Source organism: Malaya genurostris, chromosome 2 (genome assembly GCF_030247185.1).
Source record: "Malaya genurostris strain Urasoe2022 chromosome 2, Malgen_1.1, whole genome shotgun sequence".
Lineage (NCBI taxonomy): Eukaryota > Metazoa > Arthropoda > Insecta > Diptera > Culicidae > Malaya > Malaya genurostris.
In genome coordinates this window covers 162,160,108-162,173,054 of record NC_080571.1, presented here as the reverse complement: position 1 = coordinate 162,173,054, position 12,947 = coordinate 162,160,108, and the positions used below count along the sequence as shown (strand labels likewise).

At 36.8% G+C, this 12,947-nt stretch overlaps 1 long non-coding RNA gene and 1 pseudogene across 1 annotated transcript; both read left to right on the top strand.

The window, feature by feature from the left end:
- The first annotated feature begins 8,117 nt into the window (after nucleotides 1-8,117).
- On the top strand, nucleotides 8,118-8,799 carry LOC131431594 (uncharacterized). Its single transcript, XR_009229695.1, has 2 exons — nucleotides 8,118-8,368; nucleotides 8,439-8,799. It is a non-coding gene; the product is annotated as an uncharacterized LOC131431594 (long non-coding RNA).
- Nucleotides 8,800-11,166: 2,367 nt separating this feature from the next.
- Nucleotides 11,167-12,212, top strand: LOC131431591 (proteasome subunit beta type-7-like; annotated as a pseudogene).
- Nucleotides 12,213-12,947: the final 735 nt, after the last annotated feature.

Sequence of the window (12,947 nt, the reverse complement as noted above, 5' to 3'; positions counted from 1 at the left end):
TTTAAATTGCACTACACCGGTGTAGTAAGGTTGCACTGAAACCGTTCGTTTTTGCCAATTGCACTACACCCCTGCTACACTTTTTCTGCACCGATACCACTGGTGCACGACGTTAAATACACTGGTGGCGTAATAAGACAGTTTTGGTTGTGTTGGTAATTTTCTCACGAAATTAAGTATGGCGCGCCGGGATTCAAGCATGTAAACATAAACAAACGACCAGTTCAGTTCGGGATTTCACTTCTAAGTTACTCCAGTTGTCGCGCAGCCTGGCGAATCTTTGACACTAATTGAAAATCTGGACATTTTTTCTTCAAGGGCTTGCAAGGTAACGTCGAAATATAGAAAATTTTACACACATCCGATTCTGTTCATTTCGTTAGAGGAAGGATTTGGCGGATCGCACTGTGATATCTATTACAGTAATTATGAATAATGGAGTGATTGTGCTGTGGGTGGCATTTTAAATGCAGATGATGAAAACGATTGAAACACCCCGGAACAAAACACCGCATTTCACTGTCAATATTTTCGCAAACAGAACAAACTCTAAATATTTTCATAAAGGCAACTCCCGGAACGTCATTTGTTTATGTTTTTTCTTCTTCACGTCTCTCTGTTATTCCAAAATAAAATGACAACCGCACTAACACATAGAAAAACGTGATCACCAGGGTATTTTACATCGTGCCACTGGTGTAGCACTCATCAAAAGTTTGGTGTAGCTCTGTGCAATGGAATCATTTATGGTAGTCATTTTTGTTCGTTTATTCATGCCTCCGTGTAGCACTGCACCAATGTAGTGCAAATTAAAATCGAAAACGCCATTAGTTTTTTATTTTTTCTTTGAGGTATGTGTGTTTGTTCGTAAACATTAGGCGAGCTTTTTTATATGATGACTAATAAAATTGCACGTTGATCCTTTACAAGTACTGTCCAGGACTCGTACTCGTGAAAGTTAACCGGTCTAATCAGAGTTTTGTAGATAAACATCATACGACGACAAATTTTGCTCGATCAAAGCGTCCGGCGAAGTCCAAAGTAATCACGATCCTCCCAAAATGCATCTCTGAATTTCTCTGTACTATCGCACTGTTAGCGCAACTATAAATGAACTATAAAATATTTAGGCAGTTTTGTTATTAATGAACGAATTTATTTATTTTGCGAATGGTCTGGTAATTTTTTTACTTTATAAAAAAGCTGTTTCAAAACGATTTTCGTATTTCTGCATAAAATGTTCAAAACGACGTATGTGACATTTAAGCTGAACCGAGAAAAGCGATGTTGAAAAATAATCGCACAATTTTAAATCCTATTTAAAAATGAGTAATTGAAAACAACTTCATCTCTTCACTAAATCGTCCAATGTGTATGCGTGCAACGTATCATAGTGACTAATTCACAATTTTCAACTACAAAGATAACTTTTAGGCAAAAACGACACTTACGTCGTTTTGTAATTTGATCATGTACATGGGACAGCAGGATAGGTCGTTTTAAGCGCTATCCACACTAGGCCATGACGTATCCGGAACGGGACCGCAACGTGCCGGGATTTATTTGTAAAATATTCTCATCATACCGTGCACTTTCCGTGTCGCTACCGTTGCTATTAGTAACATACACAATCGTTGAAATTGATGTGCTTCTGTTCCTCACGAAAATGGCACATTTTTTCAACGAAGAATTGGCCATAATTGCAATTGCTCGGAATGACGAAGATGATCAGCAGTTTAAATACAAACAAAATAAAGAAAGAAGACTTGGATGCAGAGATGGCATTTCACCAGAGTTATACACGCTAGAGTCAGATTTTTGCCACACCGAGGATGAAAAAAACGAAGCACCGCACAAAGAGGAAAGCGCACTTCTTCTCAGTGTCGAATAGAAAGCATTTGAGTGTGTGCTTGTGGTTAAAGCAGCTGGCGCGAGTGAAACACATTCTCTTCGCATGAATCGCTCACACGCGCTCTCGTCTAAATACACCCAAGTGACCACTGGCGCGTGATTGTGAGCGAACACTTCTGTGAACTTCAATTAATAGAGAGTAGATCTGGCCTTGCTATGAAAAATTTGCAAGGAAAACCGAAAATTTTACGATAAATTGTTTTATTTTGCTGATTTTGCGTGTCCACGCTTCATCTACGAAAACCATACAGCAGAGTGCTCACCGGCGTGTACACCTCTGTGAAAGTATCTGCATCCTCCTCAGAGAATTTATTAGCTAATGCTCTAGCACTTTGGTGCGATTCAGTGGAAGAGGTAAAAGGAAATAAACAAACGCACTCATGATGCGTGCACACTTACACAACAGTGGTGTATAAATGTGAAAGAGAAGAGCTCTCGTTGAAGTTGTCAGTGCGAGGGGAGAAATTTTGCTTGCTCTTAGTCACACAGAGGAGATAGACATCTCTGCTTGGATGCACGAACTTTGGCGAAAAAGAGCAGTTGAGGGTGAATTCATCACCTTATATAAGCAGCTTGTGAATGACGAGATCAAGGAATATTTCCGAATGTCAGAAGCTTGTTTCAACTCGCTGTTGAGTAAAATTCATCCGTGTCTTAAAAAGCATGACACTACATTCCGATTAGCAGTGACTCTCCGAGAGAGGCTGGCAGTGTATTTAAGATATTTTCATTGACTTGTTAAGATTTCTTTGTAAATGTCAAAGAAACTCCAACCTAAAATTTTATAACGATCATTGAGATGGCTTATGGTTTGTGTTCGTCTCATGATTTCAGATATTTATCAACAGGAGACACGCAAAAAATCATAGCATTTAGTTACAGACTTAGGGCTGTCTACCAGATTGTTCACGAGATATGTCGTGTAGTTACCGAAAAATTAATCGACGATGCAATGCCGAAACCAATAGAAGATATGTGGAAGAAGATTGCTAACGATTTTTGTGGAATTTCCCGCTGTATCTTGGAGCCTTGGATGGAAACATGTGACAATTCCAGTCCCTGTCAATAGTAACTTTGAGTCAACGCATGTTTTGACCGTGCTTCGGACGTGTATCGTTACAGACACGGGTACCACACGGTCTAGTGAGAATATTCACATGGAGCTGCAAATTTGAAGCGTAACCCGGACGGAATCCGGTCCAGTCCCGTTCCGGATACGTCGCGGCCTAGTGCGAATAGCGCTTAAAACGACCTATCCTACTGTCCAATGTACATGATCAAATTACAAAACGACGTAAGTGTCGTTTTTGCCTAAAAGTTATCTTTGTAGTTGAAAATTGTGAATGAGTCACTATGATTCGTTGCACGCATACAAATTGGACGATTTAGTGAAGAGATGAAGTTGTTTCATTTTTAAATAGGATTTAAAATTGTGCGATTATTTTTCAACATCGCTTTTCTCGGTTCAGCTTAAATGTCACATACGTCGTTTTGAACATTTTATGCAGAAATACGAAAATCGTTTTGAAACAGCTTTTTTATAAAGTAAAAAAATTACCAGACCATTCGCAAAATAAATAAATTCGTTCATTAATAACAAAACTGCCTAAATATTTTATAGTTCATTTATAGTTGCGCTAACAGTGCGATAGTACAGAGAAATTCAGAGATGCATTTTGGGAGGATCGTGATCACTTTGGACTTCGCCAGACGCTTTGATCGAGCAAAATTTGTCGTCGTATGATGTTTATTATCTACAAAACTCTGATTAGACCGGTTAACTTTCACGAGTACGAGTCCTGGACAGTACTTGTAAAGGATCAACGTGCAATTTTATTAGTCATCATATAAAAAAGCTCGCCTAATGTTTACGAACAAACACACATATCTCAAAGAAAAAATAAAAAACTAATGGCGTTTTCGTTTTTAATTTGCACTACACCGGTGCAGTGCTACACGGAGGCATGAATAAACGAACAAAAATGACTACCATAAATGATTCCATTGCACAGAGCTACACCAAACTTTTGATGAGTGCTACACCAGTGGTATCGGTGCAGAAAAAGTGTAGCACGGATGTAGTGCAATTGGCAAAAACGAACGGTTTCAGTGCAACCTTACTACACCGGTGTAGTGCAATTTAAAAACGAAAACTACATAACGCGGTGCTCGATGAGTTGATCAGAAAAATGATGATTCATGAATTTACCACGTACCTTAAAGCGATATAGCCTTCAGAAAGGCTGTTTTTACTTAAATTGAAATATCCTTCAAAAGGTTAAAAATTCCCGACTAACACTAATGTTCACTTTCTGCTTCTAACACTCCTAGCGCTCGAAAAAACGTCCTGATAACTTTATACCTAGCTTGGGGATGATGAATCATAGAAAAAGTGATGCCAACTTCAAATGTAAATTTCGAATATGTCAGAAAATGCACTCTCAAAACATAGTATCAACATTTGAGTGAATTTTAAATAAATTGTGCGTTCACACTGAAAATAACTGTATGGCACAGAAAAAGTTTTTAGTTTGTTAACTAATTTGGGGGAATGTTTCAAAATTATATTTCTGACTAGCTGGCCCGTCGAACTTTGTCTCGCCCGAATTTTTGTTTTCGGACAGTGGAATTTCAAGCGCCTTATGCTGTTAATGTATCTTTCCATTATTTTACGGATTACTTGGCTGCGATGAATTCATCAAAAACCTGCTTTAATCCACCTAGTGGTGTAATGATACCTTTCTCATATATAATATTGTGGTATTCTGTTCAAAATATTTCTCTTCGATTTTTGAAAGAATCCAAGGGGTTGTTTGTGCATTAATTAGTATAACATAGAGAATGAAACAGATCTGATCGGTTAGGCCATCCATTAGAAAACGAAGTGGGTTCACTATTATATGTACTTCCAACACCGGAACCCGAGAACCGGTATAATCAAAGTCGGTTCGTACGGCCACCAACTAACATGACATACAAAGTCTACTAGTTTGTATTCAAATTTTGAAAATTTTATGCGATTTTGTGATCGTACTTGAAACGGCGATTTAAATTTTTGTTTTATCCAAAAATATGCACTAATTTTTGGTAGGACCTTAAGACCTTTCATTTGACCCTAAGATTGGGAATAACGGTTTTGAGTTCAGTTTCAAATTTTTTTACGGTTTTGTTTCGCCGGTGTGATGGTGTACAATATTGAACACACTTTACCCTATAATTCGGATCCGGATGAAATTCAGAAATTCCGTATGGGACCGGAAGAACTTTCATTTGAATCTAAGTTTGTGGAAATCGTTCAAACCATCGCTGAAAATAGTGAGTGAGATCCATTTAGGAATATATGACTATTTTTGATTTCGTATTGATTACCAAATATCTGCCCTCGGACCCATTTCCCAATACTCAAACTCGGCCAGAATGTAGTTCAAAGTATGCTGAACGAGAAAATCATATCGCCCAGAGAGCGTTTTTTAGTTTTGGAAAATAAATTTCGATCAAAATTTTCAAGTTTTCCTTGATGAATTATTGATTTCGTATTAATTACCAAATATCTGCCGTCGGACCCATTTCCCAATACTCAAATTTGGCCAGAATGTAGTTCAAAGTATGTCGAACGAGAAAATCATATCGCCTAGAGAGCGTTTTTTAGTTTTGGAAAATAAATTTCGATCAAAGTTTTCAAGATTTCCTTGATGAATTATTGATTTCGTATTGATTACCAAATATCTGCCCTCGAACCCATTTCCCAATACTCAAACTCGGCCAGAATGTAGTTCAAAGTATGCTGAACGAGAAAATCATATCGCCCAGAGAGCGTTTTTTAGTTTTGGAAAATAAATTTCGATCAAAGTTTTCAAGTTTTCCTTGATGAATTATTGCTTTTGTATTGATTACCAAATATCTGCCGTCGGACCCATTTCCCAATACTCAAATTTGGCCAGAATGTAGTTCAAAGTATGCTGAACGAGAAAATCATATTGCCTAGAGAGCGTTTTTTAGTTTTGGAAAATTAAATTTGATCAAAACTTTTCAATCTCTAACTGGTGGGGGGATGTAATGCATGAAATCACGAGTAGATGGCGTTTCAGAAATTTGATATTATGTAATATTGATTGTTTTATTAATAATCGAATATCTGCCGTCGGACCCATTTCCCAATACTCAAATTCGGCCAGAATGTAGTTCAAAGTATGCTGAACGAGAAAATCATATCGCCCATAGAGCGTTGGAAAATAAATTTCGATCAAAGTTTTCAAGTTTTCCTTGATGAATTATTGATTTCGTATTGATTACCAAATATCTGCCCTCGGACCCATTTTCCAATACTCAAATTTGGCCAGAATGTAGTTCAAAGTATGTTGAACGAGAAAATCATATCGTCTTGAGAGCGTTTTTTAGTTTTGGAAAATAAATTTCGATCAAAGTTTTCAAGTTTTCCTTGATGAATTATTGATTTCATATTGATTACCAAATATCTGCCGTCGGACCCATTTCCCAATACTCAAACTCGGCCAGAATGTAGTTCAAAGTATGCTGAACGAGAAAATCATATCGCCTAGAGAGCGTTTTTTAGTTTTGGAAAATAAATTTCGATCAAAGTTTTCAAGTTTTCCTTGATGAATTATTGATTTCGTATTGATTACCAAATATCTGCCCTCGAACCCATTTCCCAATACTCAAACTCGGCCAGAATGTAGTTCAAAGTATGCTGAACGAGAAAATCATATCGCCCAGAGAGCGTCTTCTAGTTTTGGAAAATAAATTTCGATCAAAGTTTTCAAGTTTTCCTTGATGAATTATTGATTTCGTATTGATTACCAAATATCTGCCGTCGGACCCATTTCCCAATACTCAAACTCGGCCAGAATGTAGTTCAAAGTATGCTGAACGAGAAAATCATATTGCCTAGAGAGCGTTTTTTAGTTTTGGAAAATTAAATTTGATCAAAACTTTTCAATCTCTAACTGGTGGGGGAATGTACTGAAGTGCATGAAATCACGAGTAGATGGCGCTTCGGAAATTTGATATTATGTAATATTGATTGTTTTATTAATAATCGAATATCTGCCGTCGGACCCATTTCCCAATACTCAAATTCGGCCAGAATGTAGTTCAAAGTATGTTGAACGAGGAAATCATATCGCCCAGAGAGCGTTTTTTAGTTTTGGAAAATAAATTTCGATCAAAGTTTTCAAGTTTTCCTTGATGAATTATTGATTTTGTATTGATTACCAAATATCTGCCGTCGGACCCATTTCCCAATACTCAAATTTAGCCAGAATGTAGTTCAAAGTATGCTGAACGAGAAAATCATATTGCCTAGAGAGCGTTTTTTAGTTTTGGAAAATTAAATTTGATCAAAACTTTTCAATTTCTAATTGGTGGGGGAATTGTACTGAAGTGCATGAAATCACGAGTAGATGGCGTTTCAGAAATTTGATATTATGTAATATTGATTGTTTTATTATTAATCGAATATCTGCCGTCGGACCCATTTCCCAATACTCAAATGCGGCCAGAATGTAGTTCAAAGTATGTTGAACGAGGAAATCATATCGCCCAGAGAGCGTTTTTTAGTTTTGGAAAATAAATTTCGATCAAAGTTTTCAAGTTTTCCTTGATGAATTATTGATTTCGTATTGATTACCAAATATCTGCCGTCGGACCCATTTCCCAATACTCAAATTTGGCCAGCATGTAGTTCAAAGTATGCTGAACGAGAAAATCATATCGCCCAGAGAGCGTTTTTCAGTTTTGGAAAATAAATGCGGACCGTTTTCATGCTTACTGTTAGTGTCATAATAACTAGCATGTGGAAAAAACGAGTGGGCAATTGATACCTATGGCGGACAATTGATTTGTTGGTTGTGAATAATTTAGGCTGAAAGTGATTTTTCCGAACAGTAATATTTTCTATTCAACACGCTTATTCGACATAGCACAATTCTATAACAAATCGATATATGATTCACATATTGCAGATTTAAACATATATGTACAAGCTTGCAATTGTTAATTTTTTCCTACTTTCGAAATTGTCCAACGTATTGCTCATCCTTTTTTTCTGGTAGGGGAGTTCCCAGCTTTTTCATTTTGACGGTAGATGGCGCTTCGAAGAAGTTTTTGATTAATTTTTTGGTGAATACCTCCCCGAGCTGGTGGGGGAACTCCCAGCTTTTATTTTTCACGAATAAGGGGGCGCTGCGGTAGTTGTTTAGTACGTATTCTCCTGAAAAGGTTCTTGTCTCGGACTGGTGGCTCAGCCAGCGGGTGGGCCGTTTCACGGCGGTGGGGTACCACCGTAAAATAAAACAAGAAGGCATAAAGCGGTTCCGTTATGATATTTACAAATATATTTTTAGAAAAGCTTGTGACATGCAAATATCGAACAGTTCTGGTGTTAAATACACTGTCAACCCTTGATTATTCTTTTGGATGCATCAAACTGTACAATTAGGTAAGAGCTTTCTGTAGGAACTGTGTTCGAAAACGTTTTGATAAAAACCTCTTGTCTCATCTGTTAATAGGGCACCTCTACACTAACGATCAACCAGAGAACTGCAACAGAAAACAATAAGATTTATGTGCTGATGCTCTCGGAAGGAACACCATAAGAAAATGCAGTCAACTGAGATGTGCAATATGGTAACAATACGACCATTGCAAATAAGCCGGATTTCGGAGGCACGGAGGAAATTCTGAATGAAATTTACTATCAGAAAATATCAATCAGATTTAAATCTGGTCAAATATTTCATGTCTCATAAAACAGAACACAGGTTTGTTCTTGGTTCAGATATGAATCATGTTGAGATCCTGAACTGGACAACATTTGTGAATAGATTTAGAATAATATTAAAATTTGCTCTGATGTTGAGTTTAAAAAGGTATTTTCGTGTTATTAAAAAAAGAGAACTTCAACATGTTAGTAGATTTTATTTGTAGTTTACCATAATAATGGTATTACCACCGGGGTAGAACAAATAATAATAATGTTATTTGACTTAGATTTAGCAAATTTATAAGCACAAAGTTGATCGATTGCTCTAAATCTCTTGATGTTCTTATTCGTCACAATCGCTATCCTCCATTGGATCTTGATCTGCATCAAAATGGTCAATCACAGCATTCTTTCGTCTACCTCTCTTCGGTGCTACCAATGTTTAAAGAAATGTAGAGTAATATTCCTTTCGTTTGATGTAAGGCATAAGTTTCCTCAAATCTTCTAGCTTTGCGCTCGGTAACTCTATTGGTTGATCCGAAATTGGTTTTAAAATAACATTGTCAACGTCGCTTGCTGCATTTCTTAGAACTTGAATGCTACTGAATACATCAGCTTTATATTCAACTAGTCCAGGAGATTCTGTGGAATACCGGAATATCATAACTTCCTTCATTCTAAATGGCCTACCCGAAGTCGAGAATTTTGGTATTTGGTATCTATTATCTAAAGATTTCAAATTAGGCATTTCTTTTTGGTCCAATTCGGTTACATTGAAAGGAAATTTCCGGCGGATCGAACTAATAAATATAGCCCAATCGTGGGAGATTTCTATATCAACCGAACATTTTTTCTTTGCCCTTTCAATCGCTGCATGCACAGTGTCTACCTCCATGTGGAAATGGCCGCTTAGCATAAACTTGTGAAAAACTTCCAACGTAGTACCACCAAATACAAATTATAATACGGAGTACTTCGACAAATTTTCAAGGACACATTTTGCATCGTGCGGTACACTGTCAGAGTGACAATGTACTTTAACGAGTTTTCTATAAAACTAGCAACACTGAAGGGTAAGAAAAAGTTCACCATAGTTACTGTTTATTGTAGTGAAAAATAAACTTGAACTATGTTGTTGTGTATGAGATATGGTTATTCCATATCGGTTTTTTTTTGTCCTCCTTGGCTTTTCAGAAATTTGCTCCTTGGCTTTTCGGAAATTGCTCAGTATTATATGTTAGAATGTCTCGGCACTGTTCACCGAATCGTTATGGTAGCCATCCGTTCACATTGCAAATCACTCCCGTCAGAGGAGTAGGAATTTTTCCAACATCTGCTAAATACGGGGAACCTTTACGTCATAATACTAATAGAAAATAATTCAATTAATAAGTTTATCCATCATGAAAGAAAAACTGTTGTGTCTGCCACCGTTCGGGCTATAATCAATTTGTCTGGGTCACGCATATATGAGTGACTATTGGGAAAACGCATACACAGCTTGCATTTGTTTCTCTTTTAACTTTTATTTTATCGTGTAGAGCGCTAATCGCTGTTTCCGTGGTACGTAAACGAATCGTACCCATGTTCCACACCAAGGCCCGTCTATGAAATAAAGTCCCATCACTGCCAAAAAATATCGCAATTCTTCATTCATCGATTAGCTGGAGTGTATCTTTGAATTTGTTGCAATACAACAACGGAAAACATAAACAAACAAACTTGTTTTGCGCCGTAGCAACTAGCATAAAGCGTTGCCAGAAACGATCTCCTTCCACATTTTCAAACTATCGCAACGAAAGGGAGTAATTTCAAATACAAATTATAATACGGAGTACTCCGACAAATTTTCAAGGACACATTTTGCATCGTGCGGTACACGCTTACTTGTGGCTACCCAAAATTGAGTCAAAAGTCACTCAATTTCGCAAAAACTATACCTACCCAAAATTGAGTACAGTAAGTATTACGCAATTTTGGGTAAATATGCTTTTCGCAAAATTTGAGTAGAACTTACTCTCTTTTGTTGTTATTTGTAAATATGTGGAAAGTACCCATTATTATCCAACCCAATGATGTTTAAATAAATTACTTTAAAAACTTTTAAAAAATAACTACGTTTTATTGCAATACCCACATGTGCAACAGGTTTAATTCAATGTTTTTTTTTCAAACATGTATCCGGAACAGTTCTGCTTCTCTCGGCATCAATCCACCAAGCAACCACAAACGGGAAATCTATTCGTAGTTCAAATGTATTTTTATTGCATAATGTAAAAATGCATTTTAATGTATTTTACTTACCAGCTAGAGCCTGACACGACTCTCTGTCTATAATACTTTTAATTTTATCCATCCGGAAAAACTTGAAAATGTCGGATGGCGCGGTTAAGTTACTTTGACACAGTGACAGTTTTAAATTCTACTCATTTTTTGACATCTGTTCACAGTTGTTGAAAATGAGTACTTTCGATTCACTCACTGGGTAGCCACAAGTAAGCGTGTACACTGTCATGATACACTGTCAGAGTGACGGTGTACCTTATTGAATTTTATATAAAACTGGCAACTCTGATGACTGGAAAATGATTCACCATAGTGACTGTTTATTATGCTCATAAACAAAGATGTTTAATTTTTCGAGATCGTGGAAAATCCGAAAGAATTTGAATGTAATTGAAGCTGCTTTTTGTGATTACCATTGTTTGACTAAGAACCGATATGACTATCGACATCTGGAAGCACCCGGATTCAGTTTTGAAAACTGTCGCAGGTTAGTGTCGTCAGAGGAAACGCAAGACTTGAATTTCTAACCTTGATGTTTTATAGAAATGCTCAACAATGCACCAACGATTTGTTCCGCCGAAAGCTATTAAAACTCGTGCTACTGAGAGACCAATCGTGGAGGATAAAAACTGCGAAAATATTCACTACTTGACTAAAAACATGAACTACTGTGGTGCCGGAACAGCTGCTGACACGGAAATAACCACTCATATGATATCGACAAATTTAGAATTACACCGGTTAAATACTGGATGAACAGTCCCGATAGTTATTGCTAATACGATGTTGAAACAGTTTTTGTTTCGCTATCAAGGTCATATTAGCGCTGCTTTGGTTTTAGGGGGTGTATATCATACGGGATCGTATATTTATTGTATTTATCCTCACGGATCGACAGATAAGCTGCCTTATGCTACAATGAGATCGGGCAGACTTGCAGCTATGTCCGTGTTCGAGTCTCGCTGGAAACCAGATATGGATGAAGAGGAGAGCAAAAAGTTGGTTCGTGAGGCAATTACTGCCGGAGTTTTCAACAATTTAGGATCCGGTTCTAACATTGATCTATGTGTGATTCGAAAGAATGATGCACAATATTTGAGGACGTTCGAGGAAGCTACTAAAAAAGGTAGCCGTTCCCTCGCATATGACTACAACAACGGCAGTTCAACAGAGCAAGTGTTTCAACATTGATATTACCGAGGAATGCGAGCGCACTCTGATCTCTGATTCAATCGTTTATTATTTAACATATTAAAACGTCAATAAATACACAATTCCAGATATGCTACAACAACTTGTTGGATATTTGTCGATCACTTGTGGTCCAGAAGAATATCACACTGGCGTCAGTTATGAATATGGTTCTTCCATAAAAAAAAAACAATATGAAACTTGGTAATGGAATAAATAAAATACCTCAAATCATCGAAGTTTTCGTTTTGAAATATAAGTCATTTCATTCATAAATGTTTTCATCCGCTATTTGATAGCGACGCATTGTTTTCATGATAATTACTAGCATGCTTCGATGTCGTAGTGTTGCCAGAGATTTTCTTTTTCAACTTTTCTATGCTGTCATGACGAAAAAGTAAAACATGCTAGGCTAAATTGATCATTCTGTGAACCAAACATTAGCGCTCCGAATGTATGGGACTCAGGGGTATTATTATTTGTATTTGGTAATTTGCTAGGCTTACTTGTTCAGGCTGTGAACCAAACATTGGCGGTTCGTTTATATGGGACTTAGGGGTATTATTATTTGTATTTGACTATACTATTGCGAAAAGTGCAAGAAGTGATTTACCAATCAGTCTGGAGCTTAAGCCAGTGTATGAAACGTCTGTTATCAATAAAATAGAACAACGAAATGAACCCTTTTCAAATGTAATTTTATAAAATTTTCTCATTTCTAATAATCAATTAAACATATGGACCGGCATAACATCGTTAGAATTACTAAAAGAGATAAGTCTTGCTTGTAGCAAGTTGGAAAATATTACAAATTTTCGAAAATTCAAAATACATATTA